The sequence below is a fragment of the Dermacentor silvarum genome, chromosome 2 (assembly GCF_013339745.2).
Source record: "Dermacentor silvarum isolate Dsil-2018 chromosome 2, BIME_Dsil_1.4, whole genome shotgun sequence".
NCBI classification, from domain to species: domain Eukaryota; kingdom Metazoa; phylum Arthropoda; class Arachnida; order Ixodida; family Ixodidae; genus Dermacentor; species Dermacentor silvarum.
In genome coordinates, this window is record NC_051155.1 from 239,704,182 (window position 1) to 239,730,502 (window position 26,321).

Below are 26,321 nucleotides of genomic sequence, written 5' to 3' on the forward strand. Positions count from 1 at the left end.
GACCAAAACCAGAGTCACAGAGCACATAGTATACGCACCAAGCCGAACTCGTTATTCACTAAGTGCTTCTCAAAGTACTTGAGAGGCGACATTAAGCGACACAATCTGGTTCCGCTGCCGTCTCATCAGTGCGTGTCGATGCTGCCCAAGCTTCGTGTTTACGAGCAAGTGTGCACTCGCGTTCCAAGCCAGCCTTCGCTGCGTGTCGACGCTGCGAAATGTCAACGGAGCCCCTCGACGCTACATCGGGTTATTGTGTTGGGGAACCTTGGTTCAAATCTCACCATCGGACACCGAATGCATTTTACTGAGCGGCAGCTTGCGTGAAACTCCCCGCAGCGACATATCGGAAAGAGAGCGGAAGCAACCGCAAAGTGGTGCAAAGAGCGAAAAATGCTTTGCTTTAATGCGGGTACAGCCTGGCTTCCCCTATGTCCAGAACCAGATCGCAGTGCATTGTCGCAGCCTGCAGCCAGCACCCTCAAAGTTGGGAAAGTAGGCGAAGAAATCTTCTATTTAAGAGGTTCGGTGGCGCTGCCATCGGTAATAAACATTATTGAATGAGAAGATAATTGCGTTTGCGCTGGAAAATATGAATCCTTGCTATTCTGTGATAGTCTACATCATGTGCGCATTCAAGAAAAAGTTTCGTACTAACATCACCAGAGGAAAATCACGTTGCGCACATCATTCATCCATCCCGGCAATAAACCATAGCATGGTTTACGCCAACGTATACGCACGAATTAAGGATTTATTGCACGGAATACAATTTGAAATGGACTAATTATAATAAATGAAGTACGACCCAGACTCGAAGCCATTTGTTTTTTTTTTTCACGCGTGTTTAGACGTTCGGAAAGTTTTGGGGGCTCTAGTGGCACGCTGTGCAGTACCAGGATTAGAGGAGGGTGAGCGGGAAAAAGATAGAGGCGTTACCTTGAAACTTATCTAGGGAGCTTACGCGCGCCCGGTTCGCAGCGCCCAGTGCGGGCCATTGCCCGGAAGCCTGGCACGGGACCTTTCTGAAGCAACGCGTATCCTATGCATCCATTGTGAGCGGCATTGTTTTGGAACAAAGAGAGCACAAAAGCGAACAGTGAAGGGCTTCAAGCACTCTTTACGCAGTGATTAATTAGTAATACATTAAGCTAGCCTATATACATCACTGTATCACGCGCTTTTGAATCAGGCTTATGTCTCCTCTGTGTTAAGATAACACAAGCTTTGCTCAAAGCTATCTCCTTGAGAGAAGCCGCAGCTTTGTCGTGTACGTAACACCATTATCAGGGCCGTTTGCGCATGTACCGACACGGAGTCATCGCGCTGCCACTTTTACACGTGCTCTTTAGAAAAGCACGTAAACAACTGGTCAAGCTATTCTTGTATCTTCATTCTTCCTGTTCTTCTCCTGCTGAAATGGCTGGCAAACTCTCTAATGAAGCATTTTCGTTGTACTTAAGAGACACTTCTGCGTGCCACTGGTTATGTCTACGGAAAGAGAAGCAAACACAGAAGCTCAAAATAATCTTTTTTCGTCTCCCATAACCTTATAGTACCGTACAAGGTCATATATAAAGCACGATACAAAATTATTTATTTCTTGGCACATTTGCAAATGAGATCTTATGACATTTATATACTATAAGGAGGTCTCACAGTCTGTAGATTACTCTTAAGCGTCGATAATGATGTGGTTTTTTAACAGGATACATTTCATAAACGTCTCTGGGTCGAATAAAATCTAACCATGGAGCTCCGTGAATTTAACACTGTCCTGACCAATAAATGGTGGTCCTGGACAACGCGAAGACCAAGCGAATGGGTTATAGGGGTGGCATGAAAACTGGGAATGTCAATTATTGAGTCCACTCCAGAAATAGTCATTCATAAAAGTGAAGCTCGCTTTATTTCCCATGGTTATCCCTTCACACGGCAGCACACGAGGGGTGGGCGGAAGCTATAGGCACGCTCTTCTAGGCCGCCATTTTGACCTCGCGCCTATACAGCCCAAGCCACCGTGTGCATGAATGGCGGAGTCCGGATTGAGACCAAGGAGCATCTTATCGTGCAATGCTCGGACCTTTGAATCAACACCTGTGAGGCCATCAACCATGCAGGCAAACATCTCTAGCTTTCAATAAAGACAGCATCTCTCATCTATCGCTCCCATTTCTAAGCAGCGAAACGCCGGCACCAATAGGTGAGCTAACGCGCATGCGCTGAATGTTAGTGTCTCGGATATAGGGTCGAGCGCCGTTGCAACGAATGCCTTTACTATGAAATTACCTGGTTAATGAAGGGCCTTACCAGCTTTCCATCTTTTACTTACATTGTGAGCGCCATTAAGCAGAATATTACAACGAATGTTTCTGTTTAACGAGATAACCTACACGTTCCTATAGTTGCATTTTGGTGTTTTAGAACGAAGTTACGCCAAAGTGCTCTCGCGGACTTTGTTTCAAATTTGAGTATAGGCTACACGCAAGTGTCATAGAATGGCTGTTTCTTCCAAGACTGCATGGTTCCAAAGCAGAAAAAAGTCGACGCGATCCTACTAAGAGTGCCCTCGTGGTGTGCAGCTGCTCAGCCAAGCATAAATCCCGTTGCCAGAACACGTTGAATATGTTTGTGCTGTGTTGAGGAAACAGTGCAGCAGCCATTAGGGAAAGACAGTTAAAGTCTGCTAAAATTCGTTATCGTTTCAGAATGCTTTGTCGGTTTTTAAACGCCTCAGCATGGTCAGAATAAAGTTGATTTTGTTTGTAGTATTCTTTTTCTCCCTTATTTGGTGCCCCAAGAGACACTGCCTTTATAACAAAGGGTCCTAGATGGCACATTATATTCCGGGTCCCGCTCACTTTGCTATAAAGGCGTTTGAGTGCATTGCGGCTATGGCCTTCACCAAAGCCAAGAACCGCGCTCCCCTGTACTCTCGCTTATACACAGTCAGCGATGGACAACACAAGATAACACGCAAAAAATAGATACAAAATTAGCTTATGCACTGAATCCTTTTATGAGATGCCGTCGCGTGAGCGCACTTGTCGCATCGGTGCAACCAGCAGCCCTTGTTTGGTTTTAGTTTAGCAGCATTGCCCTGCTTATACGCTAACAATCCTACTCACTGCGCACATTAACTGATATTTATGTACCCCAGAACCGAATTAGCAGCAATGTACGTGATATAAACCGCGTCTTTTTGTAAAAAAAACAATGAAGTTGGAAACGAGCGATCCCGGTGCAAACAACTCGTTGAACGCAGGATGCGAGTCTTGTCAAACAGAACGCAGGGCACCTTGACCGCAAGAAAAAAAATTAATGGTGCCATAAAATGCCGTACGCCTCTTGAAGCCTGCCCACTTGTTCCTGATTTTGGCTGTTTACGTGGTCTGGTGTTTTGTATGTCTCCTCTTTCCGGCATGCTCCGTTCGAGTCCCGCGGGGAAAACTGTACCGGGAGGAAAACCAATTAAAACTTTTCTCCTCCTCGCGCCCACAGCGAGCCTTGTTTTTCTCTTTAACAGTAATCGGGGGGAAATTGGATCGCAAAAGTAAACGACGCTGGGGGTGTCACGCGCAATGCCCCTGCGGAGGGATACCGCTTGTGACGGGAGACGCGCTCAAGATTGCTGCCGACGCCGCCGCGAACCCCTGCGGGCCTCCTCTTCACTTGACGCGCCGCTTAAGGGCTCGGCAAGGTGTAGCCGTTATTGGTCAGTGCAGCCGGTAGGAGGAGCTCCGCGCGCGCGTCGAGCACTCCCGTGTAGAGATAGGTCGCGTTTTATCTCGTATTTTATCGGTGACGCGAGCGGTCTCGGTGTGGGCAGGAAGACTATAAGATCGGATGAGAATGATTGAGCGAATGGGCTAACCGATCGACAAATTAATGAAATACAATTGGGCAGTTGCCGGGCTGCGTCCGAGAATGCATAGGTGGGCTTGAAATTTTTATCACCCTATCAACAAATGTATCTCGTTCCTCATCTTGACTGAAATCATGCCTATATACTGAGGCGTGTCATATACGTTTGAATAAAATGTTATTGAGTTTAACGTCCCAAAAGCAACTTGTGGGCTGTGGCAGTCGCCGTAGTTGGGGAGGCTCCAGATTTATTGTATCCAGCTGGAGTTCTTTAGCATGCAGCCAGCGCACGGTAGACGAACTTTTTCACACTTTGAAGCCATCTAAATGCGTTTACTGTCACCATAGCACTTACGCGACGCGGGCAGGTGCGAACGATGAATGCCTTGACCGGGAATCGAATCCGCGACCTCGTGTTCAGTAGCGGAACGCCATAGCCATGGTATCAGCCACCGCAGCGGGTCTCTGCCTGTTTGTAATCGTCTACTTGACTTCCTGCAGCCACTAAGCTGAAAGAAACATAAGTGTTAAGAACGATCACGCTGTATTAGAGAAGTTATCTTTTAAACTGGAATTGGACCCTGCCGGCACACCGGTCATCCAAGACGCGGCTCCGGCAACATCAGTAATGTATCCCACGAACTCGTTACACATCATGAAGGAGGCTGCCCAGAAAATGATAGCTGTCACAACTATAAGAATTCTTTTAAAAATACACTCAAACGCACGTAATTATGCTCGTAGAGCTACTTACTAGTCCCGAGAGAGTTAAAAAAAGTAATAAAGCTGCAGAAGCCTACTTTGTGTCTGCTGAAAGTGTCCCTGCAATGCCTCAAAGGTCAAAGGACTCTCGTATACAAGCCCAGTCCAGATCCACCGTCTGAGAAAACTTCCAACGCTCCCATTAAAAGCAACCGCTCCTCGGAGAGCGCTTTTCCCACGGGTTCTGCTGGTTGCAGCGGAATCTCTTCGTCAATGCAGTAGACTAGCCTAACTCTATCCCGCCTTGAGCCCTCCCGGGGCGACCGTCTCAGAGCTGACTCCAAGTTCATCTATGCACTCACTGGAGTGTGATTTTGTTCATATTTTATCGAAGAGGCTCACGTGTTCCTCCTCACGCCTCGTGACGGTAGCAACGACCTAGCTTTAACGATCGTCGTGGTGGCGACAGGCACTATTTCTTTACGTTGCTTCAGTGGACGGTCATGGTAGGCAAGCTCGCATTGTTTTCTGTGCCCGAATAGTAGAGTCGTGCATCGAATGACTGGCATCTTCGAAGCGAAAAACGAAACAAACGAGTGGTAAACGCACAGAGCGGCGACTTCCAATTGAGCTTACTAACACCAAGTGCTTGGGACTGTATGAACATACAAGGCCAAGCCCCACATTTTAAGTTGTTCCTTTCGAATATGTACGTGAACTTACACTTTCACAGAGGAACTCGACGGAATTTACTAACGCTCTTTTGCGTTATATTAGATTTGGATCCGAATCTACAGCTCCGTCTTCCGTCAGGAGTATCTAGAGCTGAGGAGACGCTTCTGTGCCGCTTGTGGCTTGGCGTGGCCTTCACAAATGCTTACTCATTTCGGATCGGAATGGCCAACAGCCCTTCATGCGATTACTGTAGCTGCGGGGAAACAATCGCCCACCTTCTCTGTGAGTGGCCCGCTTCAGTGCGACCAAGAAAGAACTTTCAAGAGTGTTAGATAGACTTGACAAATGCCCTTTTTCGGAGGAAAGGGTCCTGGGACAGTGACCGAGACCATCCTCAACACAGAAAGCTTTGAAAGCGTTGTTGCGCTTCTTGCGGAGAACTGGTCTTAGAGACAGACTTTAAGCAGTGCCGTATTCTCCTGTTCTTGTGCTCTTCTTTCTCTTTTTTGTAACATCTCTTTTCCATTATCTTTTATTCCTCTTAACCCCTTTCCCCAGCACAGGGTAGCCAGATGATCTCAGAATTGGCTAACCTTCCCGTCTTTCCGTCTATTCCTCCTTCCCTTCAATTCCTTCGAATCTGTTGCCTTATATCTCAACTAGCTCTAATAAGTTGCATCCAGATGGTAAAGAAATATGAAGCACAAAGCAATTATATCGTATATACAATTAGCAGCCTAATTCCTTGGCTTCATCACCAGCACTAGAGGCGCGCAAACGCTCTCTTCATATGAGTAATGACTGAAAAAAAGATTCCCTTACTTTGGGCCATTTTTATGTGCTTTGCCAATCAGATGTTCCGTTGAAGAATAGGGAGCTGGGTGAGAGGTTATATTTTGGAAGACTAGAAACAGCACTCAAAGGTTTTGAACCTTGCTGGACGATTAATAGGTTGCATTTATTTGCTCAGTGTTTTTTCGTATTGCCTGGCGCATGCGTATTGCTCATGTATATATACTGGACACTTTCCCAATAAAAATTCAGTTGCGAGTCAGCGCCCATAATACAAAAAGGTTTGAGTACACTCTACCCATGTTGTGTTTTCACCACCCTAGGTTCTTTACGCGAGATGTTTCTAAAATGCCAAGATTTCCTATTGTATAAGTCATTCTTGCTGAAGTCAATGGTGTCAAGAAATTTATCACACGGCTCGCGCTTTACCCAATTAACAAACTGCCAATTCCTTCTGTCTGGTTACTGGCTTGTCTTTTATTCAAAGGTGAAAAAATGAGAAACGAAAGCAACAGCCTGCAGTTGTCTCGGCACGGAGAAAGCTCCGGCGACGAGCGGAAATAGGGCACGACTGTAACACTAACGGATGCTCCGCGCACCATCGCGTATATACACCGACAAAAGAGGACCACGAAGAAAAAACAACACCAAAAGAAAGCGCCCTTCTCGGTATACGCAAGGTCACACACGACGCGCTGTATAGTACAATTCTTTTTTGGGTGCAGAAGACAATTAGCATTAATAACAAAGCTGTTGCAAGTATGTCAGCGGGTCACTTCGCGCGGCGCCATCCCTCCACCATTTAGCATCCCCTTCTGGGAACAAAGAGCGTTGAAGTGTGTTACGTCAGAACGGAACTCCATTACCGGCGCCTGGCGCACGTCTTGAGACGACCGTAAAAAAAAAAAAAAAAAAAAAAAAAAAAAAAAAAAAAACTGTTCCGGCTGGCTGCCACGGAGGCGTCTGTGCACGGGCGTCGGATGTGGTTCGGGAAACTGCTCGCAGCGCTCTTTCTACAAACGTGTACTGTACTCACTCACCCGCAGGCGGAAGGGTGTAGTGCGGCGGAAGGTTTTGCGGTGTCTAGCATGGAGCTACCGATAGCTTTAGTGTGTCCGGTATTCAGCTACACGCAATGGAGTTTGCGTAATACCGGGTTACCGAACGTTAGTGTCGACATCTTGTGACGCTTAGTCTACTACATAGCCTGATAGGCATGTTTCGTGAGTGTTCATTAAGAGTGAGTGTTCGAAGCACTGGAAAAGGCAACGTGTTGAAGATTACGCCGCTTCGAAAATTTCCGCCGTCAGCGAAGAGAATACACTTCGTTAATAGAACAATGGCGCTGTGATTGCCTCGCTGAGCTCTGCGCCACCAGTTGGCACCACACTGCCGCTCTCTTTCACGCCTCGCGTAATCTGGTAATCCGGAAACGGTAAAAAGATTGAGAACAAACTAAACCTCGTCGCTTCAAAGAACCATATAAACATAACGTCGATATAGTATATTCAGATGCAGTTCACATATGGGAACAAATGCACAGGAGAGAGAGAGAGAGACAGAGAGAAAGAGAAGAAAGTCAGGGAGTTTAACCTGGACAAAAATAATGCGGATTCCACGCACTATGGGAATCCATTTAAGCCAACGTTTCTGTGCTGTTTGCTTTGAATGACGATAATTAGCGGTGATGTTGACGGTGATTGTTTAATTCCTCACTGCTGCTTAATGCGTAGTACTGAGAACACACAGCGAGACGTGTTTGCTTGAGGCGTTGTTGTGCGCCAATATTCATAACCTCCGACAAGGTTAGCATTGTAATTGCCTCACACGATACATCGCATCATGGCAGAAGCGTTAAACTTTAATTGAATTATGGGTCTGTACGCGTCAAAACCCCGATCCGATTATGAGGCACACCGTAGTGGCGGACGGCGAAATAATTTTTATGCCCTATAGGGTTCTTTAACGTGCACCTAAATGTAAGTGCACAATCGTTTTTGTATCTCGCCCCCGTCGAAATTAGGCGAAATCGAACCCGTGGCCTCGAGTAATGTCATAGTCGCAAAGATGCCGCCGCGGACACAGAAGTGTTGATTTCCCGTGCGGCCGCTTCCGTGGTGTCGCCTAGATGCTACGGTGCTTAATGCGGCTCTGCGCCAGCACGTCTTACGTGGGCTGTCGGCCTGACAAATTTACTCGGTGTTTATTTTTGAGAAATAGCAAAAAAAAAAAAATACCGTACCACACCTTTAACTTAAATTTATCCCGGGCGCCGCAGATAATTACAGCCGTCAAAAGGGCATTGTGGCGACGCGATGGACAGGTCCAAACGAGTTTCTCGCGTCGCCTTTCCTCTCTGCCACGCTCCTGCCAAGTGTATGCGCCCTCTGAACCACCTCCCAACGTGGCGTGCAAGACAACGACAGCAGCAGCAGCAGCAGCAGCAGCAGCAGTGCAAAAGTGGAAGGAAGAGCCAAAGAAAGCTTTAAAAATCTGGGCTAAAAGACAGGAAGGGAGTAGAGAGAGAGAGAGTCAGAGGGCACAGACACAGGACCATGGCCGGTTCTGATCACCGCTCACAATCACAATGCAGGGGGGATCACGTGTAGCCCAACGAACGCCAATTCAGACTGAAGCCGTTTTTGCAGGTTCATTGTCGTTAAGTATATTACAGCAGTGCCTTCGTAGCTCTTGCTGCATGGTTTATTGGGTCAGGAATGAAAAATAAATTGTTCCGACAATGCACGCACGCAGTCTGTAGGGCACAAGAGGCACTCGAGTATTTCTAAGCTGTATAAGTGAATGCGCCACACCGAGAAACATAAACACAGTACTCACATTCCAGGTTACACATTAAGTAACACCCAACTAGTAGTCGTGTCGAAAGTATAGTAAGCGTCCTAGACAGAAATATCAGCCTGGTTCTGGTGTGTCGCATCTCCCTGCTGATTGACAATGAGTTCTCGTGAATTAAATTTATTGGGCTGACAGTATTTTTCTTTAAGACTAGCACATGCGCTGCCATACGATCTCTCTCTTCAGTATAATTAATTTGCGTGCCACGTAATGAGGGCACTGCTAGGACATAAGAAACTTCTGTCTCGGAATACTCGTGCGGTGCAAACTAGACGAGGACACGAGAAGAGCTTATGGAGACGCACAGGCACACTCTTTCTGTTCCTGGGCCCTCGTCTAGTTAACGCTGCACTAGTATTTCGAGACAGAAGTTTCATATGTCCTGGCAAACTAGACGGCGACACGAGAAGAGCACATGAAGACACACAGACACACTCTTTCTGTTCCTGGGTCCTCCTCTAGTTAGCGCTGCACTAGTATTTCGAGATTGTTTCTTAACAAGCCTGCACCACACACACCCCTAGTTAAACTTCCAGTCCTGGCTGATGACTAGGCCTCTAGTGTATTTGCAGACTAAGGCTGGGTTCCGCTCTCAATAAGGATTTCTTTTCCTTTCCGTCGAAGCTGTCTCGTCACTGACCATGCAGGTAATGTGTCGCACTTACATTCAGGGCACTCTTTCCGCAGCGAGGGAAACTGGCGCACTTTATCACATCACGAACATCCTTGATCGACAGCCTCTAAAAGCTACCGAGCTCAAAGGTGCGCTCCCCAGCTATGAAATGCAAAAAAAAAAAAAAAAAAGTGCCCGCCGCACGATGAATCCGGCGTGAAGAGCCCACGTTCTTCTCTGCTTAGTGCAGGCGTTTACGGGCCAGGGATTCTGGGTCGTCAGCCTCGCGCTACTGCCCGTAAAACGCACTGGCGTGTCTTTGTAAGCGGTCCTCATCCCGGACTTCTTGAACTATGCACGTCTCTTCATTCATTGGAGTTGATGAGCAGGCCTTGACGCATCACCGAACGCGTTCTGCTGACGGCTACTTTTGTGTTCCTTTTTTTATTGCAAGAAAACTGATACAATTAGTTCAAGAGGCAAACTCACAAGACACAGTGCACCGACCAAGCATACTTAGTCGTACTATCGTACTAACCCCACATTATTTATCAGTCGTGAGTATAAGGGAGCCTACAGGCCAGGGGCTCCCTGTATAGTCGTAAGTAACTGAGCAGAACCCGTGGCGCGGGCCCCAAATTCGTTGTTTTCTGTGCGTTTCGTTTTAACTCGAGGTGTATGGAGAAGAGTGCGGTATCATTATGGCCGCGATAATGAAAATATAAATAATGTCGGGACATAGTACTGAAAAACCCTATTAAAACCTTATCGCTACAAACGCTACACATGCTGTGAACTTCTGCGAGGTTGAAATAATGCGACCTTTTTCTGGTGAACGCACGTCGTAGGTTCATAGGATACTTAAATTACGAAAAAAAAAGTTGGTGAAAGGTAACCAAAAGCAAGCACGAAATTAGTGACCACCGCTACATTTTATTACCTATCACAGATCGTTATTAAATTTTTAATAGCCATTTACTAAGGGAAGAGGTCCACACGTGTGAAGTTAAGTTTGTAATTGTTACCACGTCGTATTTCCTGCGGTCAGTTTTGTTGTATAATGGTGCCTGCTACTTTGTATGACAATGACGGTCAGTTAATTGATTGTTGAAATGTGGTAACGGAAATGTGCTTTTTATCTTTTATCGCTCGCTATATTTTACCCGGTTATGTCACTGGAATGAACTTAAGTGTGGCGGCGTCACCGGCGCTTGCCCAAGAATATAGGCCTCCCATAAGGATAATCAACTGCATTAGAAACAGTTGTAACTTTTCTAGTTAGTAAGTTTTACTAACACTACCAAGTGCCGGTACTAACCAGTGTAGTAAATGGTGACGCGTTACTAACAAATCCAACAAACTTATGTGGCATTCGCTTCATGTAATGTCACGTTTCTGGGATCCTTGATGTATTATGAATAAATTGAGTAACCACTACATTTGTCTTAAGGAGTGTGGTCAGTTTACCAATGCTAAAGTCACCCGCGTCGTTATAGGTTGGTTGCGTGAAAATACATAAAATATTTTTTTTGTAATTAGAAAATTTGCAAAAATAGGCGACAACTCATGGAATTACTGCGAAAGTGCTAAGCTACGAGAAGTGGCAGGTAACCTAGCGGTTACCGAAACAAAACTAAAATTATCAAGACCCGAGTTTTTAATAAGTACAGCCCACTACGCAAAAAAAAAAAATCGTTTTTAATTAAGCATTGTACCTCGACATAAGGGGTGAAGGTATTGAGACTACTGACCGCACGCCCATCGAGGCTTGACTTGGGCCACTCCGAAGGACAATCGGATTTCAACCCGAATACATTTGGTAGAATGATGAGAGCACTATTCTTCTCTTCAGAATTTCTTTTTCTGCAACCATACGGTTTCTATTTTTGTTTTCTCAATGCAGATTACAAGGGTTTCAAATACATGAAAATAAATGTAGGGCTTTGGTCTTTCTCGGGGAATTCTTGTAAGCACCAGATAAATCACGAACATTTTGTTTTTCGTCCTATTTTTTTCATGGTCGTTCTGGATGTATAGTCGGCTGAGAGGCGTGAAAGGCCCGACTGCGTGCGAATACGCTGCGCGCAACTTGTCTGTCAAGAAAAATGGGCACAGCACGAACCACTGTCGTCCTTAGACACTGTCTCTAGCCTAGGAACAAAGTAGACTGTCGACACTAGCATTAATGTCGGTCTCCGTTCTGCTTGGCAAATACCTCATGGCGTTTGTTTCTGTAGCAAAACCTTCTTTGCCTATTTCACACGGTTTCCTTCTTTGACGTGTCGTCCCAAGTAGGTTGTGCATACATTGCACGGAATATTGGCCAACAAAGCCTACAGCCCCATTGAGCGTAACCTTGTTCTGCGTAGTCAAACAATAAATCCCGACATAACACCGGCACATATAATGCCGCCTCATTGGTATGCCTTAAGCACACAGACCTCTTAACGGCTCATGATATTCAACAATTTTTATTACTTCCTTGACTTCCTTATATTTGGGAAACCCCATTCTTGGGTCACTGGGTACCTGCACATCCTTGGGCCAACCCTCCGTGATGACACCCACCGAGGTAACCTAGTGGCTACGGTGCTCCACTGCTTGCTCAAGGTCGTGGGTTCAAACCCCGGCCGCGATGGTCGAATTTCGATGGGGACGAAGTGCGATAACGTTCGCGTACTTAGATTTAGGTCCACGTAAAATAATCCCAAGTCGTCAAAATTAATATGAAGTCCCCCACTACGGCTTTCGAATCCTGCAATCAGATTGTCGTTTAGGAATGTAAAACCCCAGAATTTAATTTCTTTCCTCCGGAATTTCGCATGAGATTACAAGCCGCATAGGACAAAAATAAACACAATTTGTTGCATAATATTTAATTGTTCATTTCGCTGAAGATTCGCTTCACGTAGATTATAATATATGTTTTGGACCTGCATAGTTTTTCTCTGTTTGCCTCCGCGGTATTATCGAGAAAGCAGATGTGTTCACAATGGGTTGAATGTGCCCGGAATTCGTCTGTTATAATGCGTTATTCTGAAGTATGGTGACATAACTGAAGTTGGTCACTGAACCTAATTTGTTCCTCAGTAAAATGGCAGTGGTGGGCCTAATGTTCCTTTTGTTAAATTTGCGGGCAACTAAACAAGAAAAAAAAATAAGAAAGAAAGGCGCAATTTATGCTTTACTTAGCTCTCACGATTTATGTCGGTCGCTTTGTTTCTATTTGTTCCACCACCAAGAAAATGGTGCTCTCGATGTTGGATAGAGTGCTAATCTGGGCCTGTTGGCGCATACTTGGGCGAAGAAACGAAGCCAACAATGCTTTAGAACAGGGCAACAGGAGACGTCGACTGGATGGAAGCATTGACTAGCAACCGAACTGTTTATTCATAGTGAAAAGCTAAATATAAGCCGGCATCACCAACTACAACAGACCTGGGCCCGAATTCACAAAAACTTCTTACGCTAGAATTGTTCGTAAGAAAGAATTTCAGCCAACCCGGATGCAAGACATAATATTATCAAAGGCGACCGGCCAATGGCAAAGAGCACTTACGAAAGAAAATCTTTGGGAATCTGGCCCCTGGGCCCGAATTCAGAAAAACTTTTTACGCGAGCATTTTTCGCAAGAAAGAATTTTGGCCAATCCGGATGCCAGACATATTAGCGAAGACGACCAGCCAATGGCAATGCGAAATTAGAAAGAAAAGCTTTGTGAATCTGGCCCCAGGATCCAAGACTGCATCGCGGCCTCGTATGCGTGTTTGGGACTCTGCCGAGGCGTATGTAAATAAACTCAGTGTGGTGCGACTCGCCTTCGCCTTTTGCATCTGTATGTTAGTTAGTGTGCAGGAAATGCTGCAGCATCCCTCTCCCAAGACTTGCTGCATCAATGCTATCCGTTGCGCGCTGCAATGCACGCTGATCCACCGCGCCAACATATAAACGGCTGGTGCACCTCAGGGCCGAGGCATATTGGCGACAATGGCCTGAGATGAGGGCCAGATGTTTTGTTTGTGAGCGATGGCGTCGCGGTCTTTATTTGTTTCATTATTGAAGTAATAATAAATTGTTCCTTTTTGTTCATGTAACTTTCATTTCTGTCCAGCGTGAATGGAGGCCGTGTAGCAGCAAGGCCGAATTCACAACAGTGGCGCCCAACGTGGGAGCCACTTGCCACCAAAATTGCAGCGTGCTCTTTTCGCACTAATTTAGATGTGCCAAAGTGTGGCGACGACGCTCTGAAAATGAGTCCCATGTGCGTCCAAGATTGTTGCCTCGTGAAGCCTGTCGTGAAGCTAGCAGCTTGCTAGCTGCTCGTTTGAAAGCAAACACTGACAAAAGAAAGCTTGTGCAACATTTTCTAGAATAGGGCTGAACTAAATGAAATCCGGCCGGTAAATGCAAGTTTCCGAGCCCCGCTGAGGCGCCGATCACTCACAGCTGTCAAGTGAGTGCCATCATGGCAACAAGCTTTCCACGCGTTAAGGAACTGTCTCATAAATAAGCCTGTACGTGATGTCTTCGCTCCTTGCTTGCAGCGCACGTGTCTTTGCTCACCGCGCTGAATAAAGAACAAGCTGATGGAACAAAGGGACAGGCAAAAAAAAAAAAAAAACTGTCACAAGAAAGTCTAATCACATGGCACTAACCTTGAGATCTCCAGCCGAAGCTAATCCCAGGCCGTTGGTGGCCGTTAATCCGAGGGAGACCAGCAAGTGCACGAGTGCCGGTCGTTCGTGTGCTCAGACGAAGGAGTTGCTGAAACACGGGGCTCTATCGAGCACAGGGGATTCCACGAACAGTCTCACCGGTGGGCAACGCGTCGCTTGTGCGTCGCACCAAGCCGGCAACTCCCACGTCGGTGTACGTATACGGAGGCGTGCGTCCGCGTGCGCTCTCCCGCGGTGCGTGTGTGCCGAAAGAACAGGACGCCGCCTCCGCTTACGGCAAGCGCGAACGGGGCCCCGCACGAAAACGGGCGCGCAAAGTAAGGAACTCAAGATTGAGAACGGCTAGGACGAATCTCTTGCCCAAAGCATTACGAGAGCTCCTGCGCAATGGTACGCCGCGTAAGCGTGTTGGAGTAGAAAAAAAAAAAATGAGAGAGAGAGAGAGAAAGAGACGTGACGACGCGAAGAAGGGGGGGTGCCAGGACAACAAGCTGATAGCGGAGGACTTCAATGGTACTCTTTTACGTGCACGAACAATTTTTTTGCTTTGCTTTTTCCCCCGCTCGCTGACACCATTGCAGAGCTCCGGACTGCTAGTAATTTGTTATTCGTAAAGCAGGGCAACTGCAATACGCTAGGCTCACTCCGCAGCAAATTTGCCATGGGAGGAAGAGATACAGTCGAGGCAGTGTGAAAAAGAAACCGAGGAGGACAAAGGGGCAAAAAAATGACTTTTATTTTCGTTTTTTTTGAGTAACTTTACGCCTCCCCCCCCCCCCCCCCCCCCCCCTCTTTTTTGAGCTTTGTAGCAAAAGAGAGGAATGCGAGAGCACTCGGCGAAGAAATATGACAAATTGGTCGTTTCTTGCCTTCACGGCCTCACCACGCTCGCAGCTTTCGTAGTCTTTTTCTCAGTCATAATACTCGAGAGAAAGAAACTGCCTAGGAGAGAGAAACAGAAGCAGCAGCAAAAATACTTATGGTGATGGCCCCACATAGAGAACAGCGAGAATCGCGAAGAAGAGCCCGGCTCTAGTGCCACATTTTTTTGCTACGCCTTGCTAAGTAGAACAGCGTACAACAACGGCCGTTGAGGCAGCCGTCATGGCTGCTTGGCCGAGTCTTTGTGGGAGCACATGCTCTCCCAGACCAGAAACCGCACCGCGGAGAGCCGCGCCGTGCGAGGATTGTTCCGCCCGCGCGAGCGGGCCGCCTTTCAGCCAACCTTGAAACAGCGCCCCGTCGTCGCCTTCTCGTCTCGACTGCAGCTTTACGTCTACAGGCAGGCGTGTCCAGATAGCCGTTGTCGTTGTCTGCAGCTGTATGGACGGCGATCGAATGGGCTGTCCCTCTCCGACTGTCTGACCGTTTGTCTTGTCTGACCGTGCGTCCGACACTGTATGTGACCGTGTGCGTGCTTGCTTGCCTGCAAGCGTCTGTCCATCTGTCCGTCCGTCGGCTCGCTCACCAACCCGCTCGTCGAGGCTGATTTGACGCGAAATGTTGCGCTGATGAGTTTCATTATTCCCGCCTCTGCTTGTGGTGTGCACCAGAAGTAAGAAGTGGGAGGAAGCCCCTGTATTTATGAGGCAGAAAAAGAGTAGCTGCAAAGTGCATCATGCCGTTGGCGAAGGAAACCAAACTCCATAAAGAATGCATCGCAACATAGCACTTAGTGCGCCTTGTTTTGAATGCAGGAGCTCAAGGCAAAGAGTCAGTAAAGTGCACAATTAAGATAGCGCCACCTTAATTACCGCTAGACGACACGCCGCATCCGCTTTCTTGAAGCCACATTGTCTCATGACTCCCTCATAAACCTGCGAGGACAAGGGCTCACATAACGCGCAGAATGCAATTCAAGAATAAATTGTTCTGTCTGTGCCAATGGCAACATTGCCGCAGCTTTGGCTAGTGTCATGCCTCATGACGCGTGGAGATCGCTGGCAAGCGGAGCTAACTGAAAGAGTTTTACCTCCCAAAGCCACAGAAGTTCTATGAGAGACGCCTTAGAGGATGACTCCAGATTAATTTTCAACAATTCTGGTTCTTCACCGCACACGCGAAGCACGGCGTAGGAATTTTCTTGCAATTTGCTTCCGTAGGAATGCGGCCACCTCGATCGGGCGAATGAAACCGAGAGGAGAAAAGCGTTTTGGCAGTTGGGCACTGTTCTCATTGTCTCCACGAACTCGAGCAACGCCGAGTTTACGACGTGGCGACTGATGCACAATGCTGAATCGCTAAAAGTGCTCGTGAAGTGAGATCAAGAGTTGGAGTGATGATAAAGAAAACGATGCGTTGTGGAGGGAGCTGAGAGTGGGACGGGGCAAATGAAAAGTCTCAATACATTTTGTTGGCTGACTAATTTAGCAAGCTTGTGGCGATTATTTGGTAGACTTAGTAACGTCACTCAAAACAGGAAGAGGAAGAAATGATGATAGATGGCAGGAAAGAATGGAGTGCAAGAAGAACCAAGTGAGAGTTGATCTGGTTCTTAGATGGTTTACGTGGGGCTGCCAATTTCAGTGGAGTGACTTAATTGTACTTGCGATGAGGCACACGCACGGAAAGAACAAACCAGGGGCTGAATTCACAAACATTCTCAATCGTAACTGCTCTTCGCCATTGGTAGGGCTGCCTTCGCTAATAATATGTATATCATAAGGATTGGATGTAATTTTATCTTACGAACAATTATATCTTACGAGCTTTTTATGAATACGGACCCAGATTCCTTGCGACTGAAAATTGAAGACGGCTGGTCGATTTCAAAGCACGGTGTTCTGAACGCTAAGTTTCGCTGACGTGAAAGATGATGTAGGCACATCACTGTTGGCTCTCAGTGTTGCGCATTCCTTGTCTTTTTTTCTTCTTCTTCGCTTCTGCAAAACACTCCAGACTGTCAACGACGTGTCTCTTTTCTGCAAAACAGCGGTGCATGTGTGTGCAGCGAAGGAGCTCGCCGCAGGGTCATGCGTGTGCGTTTCAAGGCGACTGCGAGGAAGCGGAACGAGCCTCTAGATAACGACACTCCAACACAGCGGATGCCGCCTTGCACTAGAAAAGAAAAAAATGTAAACGCGAATAAGGAAGGAGCAAGGTGGAACAAAAAGAGGCGGGGAATAAATTTAAAGTAGGGTCACGGGGAGAATGCGAAAGTAGGTTGCTGGCCACGCGATTTGAATGCTAAGCAAAACGAAAGAAGGTGCTCTCGCAGCGGCGTGCTTAGTCCCCAAACAAGATCAGACTTCGAGGGACACGTCTTGGTATGAGTCAGTTGTGTGTGGAGCCCTGAAATATTTTGAAAAATAATTGCAAGCACTAGATTACTCGGTTATGTTGTGCGCGTTCCAAGTAAGTTCGACTGCAACTTTGTGATGTTTACGAGCTGTCACTATTAAAAAAAATCATTGCTTGGTCAACATTTATTGTCCAACAAAGAAAGTTTCACCTATTGTAATGTCAGGTGTTCAAAAATTATACATGTGATCAGTCCTACCAGAAACTACCAGTTAAAATGTCGATGCTTACGACACAGTCAAAAGTGGTCTCTTATTTTTCAGTTGCACTTGGGCTGGCGCAGGAAGTGTTCAAGCCTGGGTCTGACAAATGAGTACAATCTGCTGGCAAGGGACTGAAATATTACAAATGCACAGTGTGTATTGTGTGGGTTCTTTATCAGCACGCCGAAAGCAACTGTTACGTGTAAGTTTGTTATAAGGTGCCATTTTTCTAATATCCAGTACACTCATTTTGTGTTATTTTCGAGGTAAACACACAAATGCCCTTTTATGTAATGTATGCCGATGCAAAGCTGTACAAGGGACACGGTTTTCTATCCTATCTCATTTTAGTACCTGCGTCATCTCGACTGTACAATCAACCTACAAATCAAATGCGATATCGGATACTAAACATTAAACGATCAATGCATAGAAGAGCAAGTCAATCTGGGCGTCGAAACACCTTTATTGCCGATGTTGCTACATAGTGGGTGAAAAGATTGAATGCTTAAGCCCGCTGTTGCGAGGGAGAAAGACACATAATTGCTAAATAATGCCTCGCATGGTAGCGCATTGGAAAGAAAAGAAAATTAAATCCTATGCAAACAACGTAATTGTCCCTAATTACCCTAAAAAGCTTGATTCTGGAGTAAATGCTTTTCTTGAGTCACCCACGATTGCCTAAAAGGTAAGTTACTGAACTTCTGCTTCTTCTTCTTTCTGGGGTCTTACGTGTCATAACCAGTTTTGATTATGAGGCACGCCGTAGTGGAGGGCTCCAGAATAATTTTGACCACCTGGGCGTGTTTAACGTGCACTACAACGCAAGAACACGGGCGTTTTTGCATTTCGCCTCCATCGAAATGCGGCCGCCGCGGCCGGGATTCGATCACGCGACCTCGTGCAGTTACTGAACTTGGCGTACAAATGTAACAACGTGCACAGGCTTTACTCTTATTTTTTGCACTTTTTGTGTTTCCTTCGCTGAAAGAGTTTCACATTATTGCTGCATAGCCAAATATTGGCGAATAGAGGTAATGCGGCATTCAATAAAGCGAGTCCGAGAAGGAACAGCTTAGGCTTCTCATTCTTCATTGCATGATTAGGATGTTTATTCTAGCGAATATCATTCGAGACGCATAAAATTAAGTACTTGCGGTTAGTTACTTCACAATATGCATATTGATAACGTTGTATGTATAGTGAAATTGGTTTCCTGTGCGCCTTCATTAATAAATACTGCTGTTTAGGCTTAACAATTTTCCCGAATTGCACCAAGCAGTGCTTTTTTTTTTTTTAAACGCCCGTTTCAGAACGAACTGATCAGATTCGTTATCAGTTTGCGAGTACAAAGCACAATCCTCTGCATAAATCTTAATTATAACAAAACATTCATGCGAGATATTCAAGAAAACAAAAAAGTAAGCAGCCGTTGCATTTTAGTCTAGACACATGACACAAAGTATTGCAACTACAGAAAGAAGGATAGCTCTGCCACTCGGCTTTAGAAAAATTGCACTCATGTTAATCTAATTTATACCGAGTCTACTATCCGCGAGGTTTTATCTAAAAGGTTGCACGTCGGTGAAACGAACAATAACTTCGACTGCGTCCAGTCGAGTCAGATACTGGAAAGGGCCGAACCACTTGCGTGACAACTTTCTCCCGGCGTCCATGGGTGGCTTTGTAATGTCTTCCGAGCGCAGGGTTAACTTATTGTGAGTGCAGGACTTGCCAACTCCGTCCACTGGCCAGTTAACGCCGGAATAAAAAGAAATCTCAGGCGTCGCGTGTCATGTTGTATTCATGAGCCGGGCGGGGCCGGCATCATTTGAGTTACGGACTTTTGCTGTTCTTTCACCGCCGATGCTGATGTCAGCGAGCGCGCTGAGGAGAGTGCACAACGAAGGCGGAGCTGCTAAAATGAGACTTGGCGGCTGAAGAAAACCAGACACCAGCGATTGTCTCATTGATTCCTCCATGGTGGGTACGGTGCTGTCTCCATGGTGGATACAAGTGCTGTCGTGTTCAGAGAGTGTGCACATTACGGAGCCGGGCACGTTCAAGCACTTTCGATGCTCGCCATGCAGTTGCGTGGTTCACGATAGTCTTCGATATGGGAATCACCAGAGTGTATCGATAACGGACCCCATTACAGTGAAGAGATAAAGGAATTAAAGAACTCATTTTCTTATTCCAAATATTCCATAACTCCTTCTATAAAACTGCCCTTCGAAACTATCACACTTAGCGAAAACATAAAAACGTTTCACATTTAAAACAATCATTCCTCAAACATCTGTAAATATAGTTTTTTTTATTGCGATACCCTTAGGGCATAATTCTTGATGTGTATATGTGTATTATACCTGGTGGTCAAAACTAAGTTTTACGGAATTTTTAAAAATCGCCTGTGGGAGGTAGCATAATTCTTATCGCTGAGCTGGGTTATTCGAAGAGGCGGACACTAGTAGCACGAGAAATCGAAACACAAAATGAATTTCTTAGTTAATTACTTTAGGACACATATTGCGATTTACGAATTGTAGCTGGTGAGTTTCGAGATATTATTTCTCAAAGTGTGGGACAAAATACATGGGCGTTCCAGTAAGTTTAGTGCTTGAATGTATAAAACAGCATTTTGGTGAAAAAGTAAGTGGAACAATGGAGAATTTTTACGGCGAGTTTGATGGCACATATCTCCAAACTGTTGTCATTCTGGATACACCTGACAAGCTCACTGGCTACAATTAGTAAGTTGCAATATGTGTCGATGTGTCGTATAGTAATTAACTATGAAGTTAATTAGTTATTTTTGTTAATTAGTTGAATGTGCGTTTTGATTTATCCTGCTACTAATGTCCGCCTCGTCGAATAACCCAGCTCAATGATAAGAATTATGCTACCCGCCACAGGCGATTTCTAAAAATTCCGTAAAACGTAAAAATGAATACCCTGTATGTGTGCTGTGAGGCCTGTGTTGTCTATGAATTGAAGCAGTGTTTTATGTAATCAGTTATCATGTATAATTCTCCAATCATAAACTAGGGAGACATGATAAAAGAAAGTTTGAGCAAGAGTATTTAACTATAGATACAGTTTACAATTTTCGACCCATGCGCTAGGAAGTTGATAAGACTAGAATAACATTATGGATTTCAAAAGCTTCCAGCTATAATACCCCGTACTTCAAACGCTCATCCGGAAATTAATATTTGGTTACGACAAATTCAGACGTTAATCTCCCCTCTAAGAGTTTAAAGAGTTTCAAGAGCCTTCGTGGCTAGTATAGGCCTTAAAACCGACCCTGTAACGGCCTTATGGCCACCAGCATCGTAAATTAAAAAGAAAAAAATTAAGAGAGACGAAATTGCAGTGTTCTTGTTACTTTTCCTGTGTTTTTCGTTTTACGCAAGCTTGTTCTGATTCCTTTATTTACAAAGAGCGTTTAGTTATTACTCGCAAAAATTCTTTTTACGTGTTTCTGGATATTGTATATTAAATTGCATTACTGAGGTATACTTAAGTACATGCCATTCTGGTGTTTTTTTATTATTATACACTGCGACATATTGATTACATTAGTAATGTGCTAGCTATATAATGTCTTTTTAAACATTATTCTGTAAGCAAATTGCATGTGCTCGAATTACCGAGGGCACCACAGACTAGGCTTTTGTTACAAAATTCATGTAGCCTAACTTTGCTAAGTTGAGCTAAGATCTGGCAAAGAAACATTTTGCCCGTTTACAACACAAAAGACAAAGGGACAGGGGGACAGACGCAGACAAAGCGCTTTGTTTACGTCTGTCATGCTTTCACTGAATCTTTTGTGAGCTAAAAGGCTAACATCAAATACCAACGTGCCCAAACTGACATTCTTACAAGGAACATTTATGTGACCAGAAATGAGAGCATGATTGTAGCTAAATGGAGAGTATTCGTCCGTTATATGTGCATTTTCTTGTAGGTCACGCCTTTCTTGAAGTATTGAAAACTGTGCCCATGCTGCGTGTGTCTTAGCATGAATTTATTACCGTTGGACAGAAGCGAAAAGACCAAAGATTTCATGGTTTTCTCGTGAACGGGTGGTCAATTCAACATCACTAAAACCAGTTAGGATTTCATAATTTTAAGAATCATACGAAGAAATAAGTATTTGAAGTTCAGTTAAAAATTGGTTTACATAGCCATGAGCCTATGCAAGTAGGATGTGATGTTTAGAAGCGTGTGCAGAGTGTATGAGTACATAGCTCACTATTTATCTAGACCCACCGGGCTGGCGTACTTTACATGACACCTAATGCTGCCGCGAAATGTATCATCAAGGCTGCAGAGTTTAAAATGATTTGACACACTGTGGATGAAGTGAAATGTTAAAGTGCCAGAGCCCAAGGTAAATGAAAAAGGACCCATCGAAATTGTCCCTCTGAACTGCTTTCTTTTTTTGCAGATTCCCCTCGAAAGTTTAGTTGTTTACCTTATGAACGTGTTTATCTTTAAGGGCTAAGTTTTTTATTCAAATTCCACGTGGTCTCTTTGATGAATCGCTGTTCCTCAAAGCTTGTTGTCCGCATCACGCTAATCGACAGTTCCAATTACTTTGTAAGAAAATCTGTAAAGGACTTTGTAATCTTAAGCCTTTGTAAATAAACATGTAAACACATTGTTGCAAGGACACGTTTGCGCTCCTTCATGTACTCGCTGTAAAGTTGTGTTTACGGAGGACAATGATGATTTCGCTGAAAATATCCCTCAAGAGAGCAAGAACCTTCATGGCTAGTATAGGTCTTAGAATAAAGTATTTCTCTCTCTCTTCTTGGCTACATGGTATTACCAGGCGATAAGTTCATGGTAGCCGTTCGCAGACACAATTAATGTATGCGATCGCCCGTTTTCAGTCGTCCACAGCAATAACAACAAAGTGTTTTTCGAGCACCGCGTGTTCATTGTTCGGGCTGAACGAAGCAGCGTGATTCAATAGTTCGACTCAGAAGCACGAATTATGCTCATACCAAACAGAATCCTGCGTACAGCCGCTGTCTTTCTTTGTGACGTGTCCCCTAAATCTTGAGGAAATTGTGATTGCAGACTCTAATTCATCAGAAATCATTCGACCGAAACGCATTTAGCATTGTCGTCTCGGCTGCCGATCCGCTGACGTAAGCTGCAGCTTTAATATGCTGCTTTGCTTGACCGAATTCATGTTGAACCTCCTCCAGCTTCACGTCAATGCACCCTCTCTTCCCGCGGATGAAATATTGGTTTGTTCTGCGCCCGAATGTTTAATGGTTTTGCAGGACGAAGCCTTGATCGCGACTGCGAGCCATGGAGAACTATGCGTCGTGGCGCATAGACGCGTGGCCTAGGGTACGAAGAAATGGCGCCCATTGCGGTCGGGCTCTTTTCACTGAAATAGTTGCCAGCCACAGACGCCGCTAATGAGGACTCCTTTTTCTTGTGCTCAGTTTGACTAACCACGAACGAGGTTCGCTGGGCCAAACACTCTTTCGGCAGGGTTAATGAAGGCTGCATGTACCTCACTATGGCTCCTCGAAAGTTTTGGAACATGGTACCTTACCTGCATGATACATCAAAGGCGCACAGCGTTTGTCTGTGCGGTTGTTGTGGTGGGGGCTGCAGTGGGACACTTATCGTCCGCCTACTGTTACAAACGTTACAACAAGTTAGGAAGTCTTATGTCTTACTTGGTTAGTAAGCAGCAGTGAAAGTATATTTCTGAACATGAGGTATGAAGACAACCACTACGAGCTCTATGAGTGGGCTATTTGGTTATCCATCTTAGACGAATTCACAAGGCAAACGGCTGAACAAATGACAAGGAAACACGCACACGCACACAGATATCTATCTACCGTCAGTTGCACTTCCCTCCGCGAAGAGGCAGGGCGTCTGTCGAGTGAGGTCATGAACAACACTTTACAATGTGGTGAAGGCGGTTTAATCAATCATGGATCCGGCACCTCTCAAAGAGGTGCGACGAGATGCTAACGCATTTCTCTAGCATTTACCGCTAAAGCACCATTGAATTTTTCATCTGCTTCCGCTTAGGGTTAACCATCATTGCTGTATACAGAGAAATAGTACGCAGCATTATTTCAGTAAACCTAACAGCGCGCCGAAGGCGAGGGTTGGGGGCGAGGGCGAAGACGAGCGTTGTCGTGGCCGCCACGCGAAAGCCACTCACTTCCTTGTTTTCGTTTAGGTTGTTCCAAAGCAAATAGCAGCCAAGAAAAAAAAAACAACAAAAATCCCACATGACTCGTCCGCGCATTGGACGCGGCAATAGCGGAAACCATGGAAACGGCTTCCGCGTCACAGAGCGTGAAGAGCCGGCCCTCTCGAGATGCCGCCGTTGCTGCGTACTGCTGCACGACATCAAGTGCACGGCTGCAGTTGACGCAATAGCGGCCGCAGAAGCGGCGCAGCTCAGCTCACGCCGATGCGAGCGCGGAGCAGCGAGGCGAAAACCACGCCCGCTCGGGATTGAGCACCGCACTGGCTGCGGAAGCGCCGAGCGGAAGTGGAATCCTGTGGGCCGTCAACTTATATACAGTCCGTTGTGTACGACGTGCCGTTCCATATACGCTCGTTGCATCTGGCATAAAGGCTAGACCGGTATCAACATGATGAATAGTGCAGCGATCTTCTTTTTTTTTCTTGCTGTGGAGCTGCGGCCTCGAACTATATCCGACCCTAGATTTTCTATGGTACCGCACGTCCTTGCATCTGCCGGTATCAGCGTGCTAGAAATCAATTTGTCACCACATATTCTTTGTATACGGTAACTATGTTTCTGTTTTGCATCTTCTGAAGGCTACCATGGCACTTTTTTTTATTGAGAACTTGCCGCATAATAAATCATCCGCAACATCAAAAACGTTTTGTCAATAAGGAATATGTATTTTAGCAATGCAAGATGTACGGTGATTTGATGGGAGTTAATATGGGTATAGAAAAAAAAAAACCGTGCTTGAAATGGCCCAATGCCAGAAAGACGACTGGGGGTTCATCATTTTTATATTTGTTTCTATGTGCGCTTGTTTTTTCTTATGTATATTTATTGTCGCCATATATATATATATATATATATATATATATATATATATATACACTCGCATTCATTTAGTTAGTGAGAAAATTATTCAACATAAAATTATTTCTGAATGTTCATTATGAAATTCTCTTCTATAGACACCGCTCCATTGTAAAATATCCAAATATTATTGCATTTTCAGTATTGTGTGCAACGCGCTAACTTGGTTGCTGTATTTCAGAACAACAATATATTTATTATTATAATATAATAATAATGATAATAAAGAACACGGAATCTATTAGCCGAAGGGAGCAATATTCCATACTCTTGACCAAAGCATCATTGACCAAGCCATTATTGAGGACCCATACTCTGTTGCGGAACTGCGTTTCTTCACAAAAATTTCTCAACTCGTGAACCAATTGTTGCCTTAAAACGTGTGCCTAAAGAATCCCCACAGTATTTGCGGCACATGCTTTACAGTCGTTCATTTTGTTTCTTATTCTGCCACTGCTGTGCTAATGCGAGCTGCGCTGAGCAAATATAGTAATGTTATCGTAACTTTTCGTAATTTTCTACGTAAAATAAGTTGCACGCATTCTAGCTGTAGTATGCTCTGTTGACAGGCGGCTAGACCCACTTTTTGATAATGGCGAAATCTGTGAATGACCAGACAGACGCAAACAATCTAATTACCTAGAAAGAAATATTTCACCGGTGTTTCATCAGGGGCTCTCTTGCCCAGGGATCAAATTAAAAAAAAAGTGTTTTTTGAAACAGAGCATTTGACATTCATCCGCACTTGCTGGATTAGTCCCGCCAAAAAAAAAAAAAAAAACAATTTTGCTTGTTGACATACTCATCGGTAGAAACAGGTCACCATCATCACAAGACTGTTACTCCTGTTTTCCCAAACACACATCACCGTGGGCTCTTGAATAATTGATTATTTAATTTTGACAACGTGGGCTTCTTTAACGTGCATGAAACTGCCACTGCGTGGCCTTTGTTAAATCTCCCGCCATGACGACGAACAAATATTTGTCACATTTTTTTGGCTTTGTTGCCTTGTATGAATATTATCTCTGAAGAACACAACTACTTCTTTACATTTTTGTTTTTCTACCGAGTACCGTTTCTTTCTTCCTTAAGTTACATCGTGTACTTTTTTCTTAAAACTCGCACTGATTTAATTAATGTAAATGATACATTAAAGAAAACGGTTCATATAAAGCAGGCACGAGCAACAGTTCCCCTTAACCTTCTTCCCTACCTCAGTTACCAGTATCAGTCGTACAAATCTAATCCCCCAAGCGCATTTCACTTACTTCGCTTCAAATTGGCCGTTTCTGAAAAAAAGAGACATGGCCTGCCGAGGACTTCGCACCAGAGCGAACTCGAATGGCTCTGAAATGCTCGTAGAGCTCCAACGTGTAGCGGCGCATCGCTGATGCTGCGCCCGAATTCTCCTCTTCGCATCCGCCTGAGCGCAGAGCGGGAGCAGCGAAGCGCGTCCCTCAACGAACGTCGCGGGCGAACTACATATCGCCACGCTCATTGTCCGGAGTCCTAGTGACCCT

The 26,321-nt window shown here is 45.2% G+C and overlaps 1 protein-coding gene across 1 annotated transcript in view; it reads right to left on the bottom strand.

The window, feature by feature from the left end:
* Positions 1-4,296, bottom strand: part of LOC119442969 (uncharacterized) — a 35,681-nt gene extending 31,385 nt beyond the window's left edge. The window contains exon 1 of the mRNA XM_049662485.1: positions 4,220-4,296. The gene's annotated coding sequence lies outside the window, so the exon portion shown is untranslated. The remainder of the gene's footprint in view (positions 1-4,219) is intronic.
* Between the last annotated feature and the right edge of the window lie 22,025 nt (positions 4,297-26,321).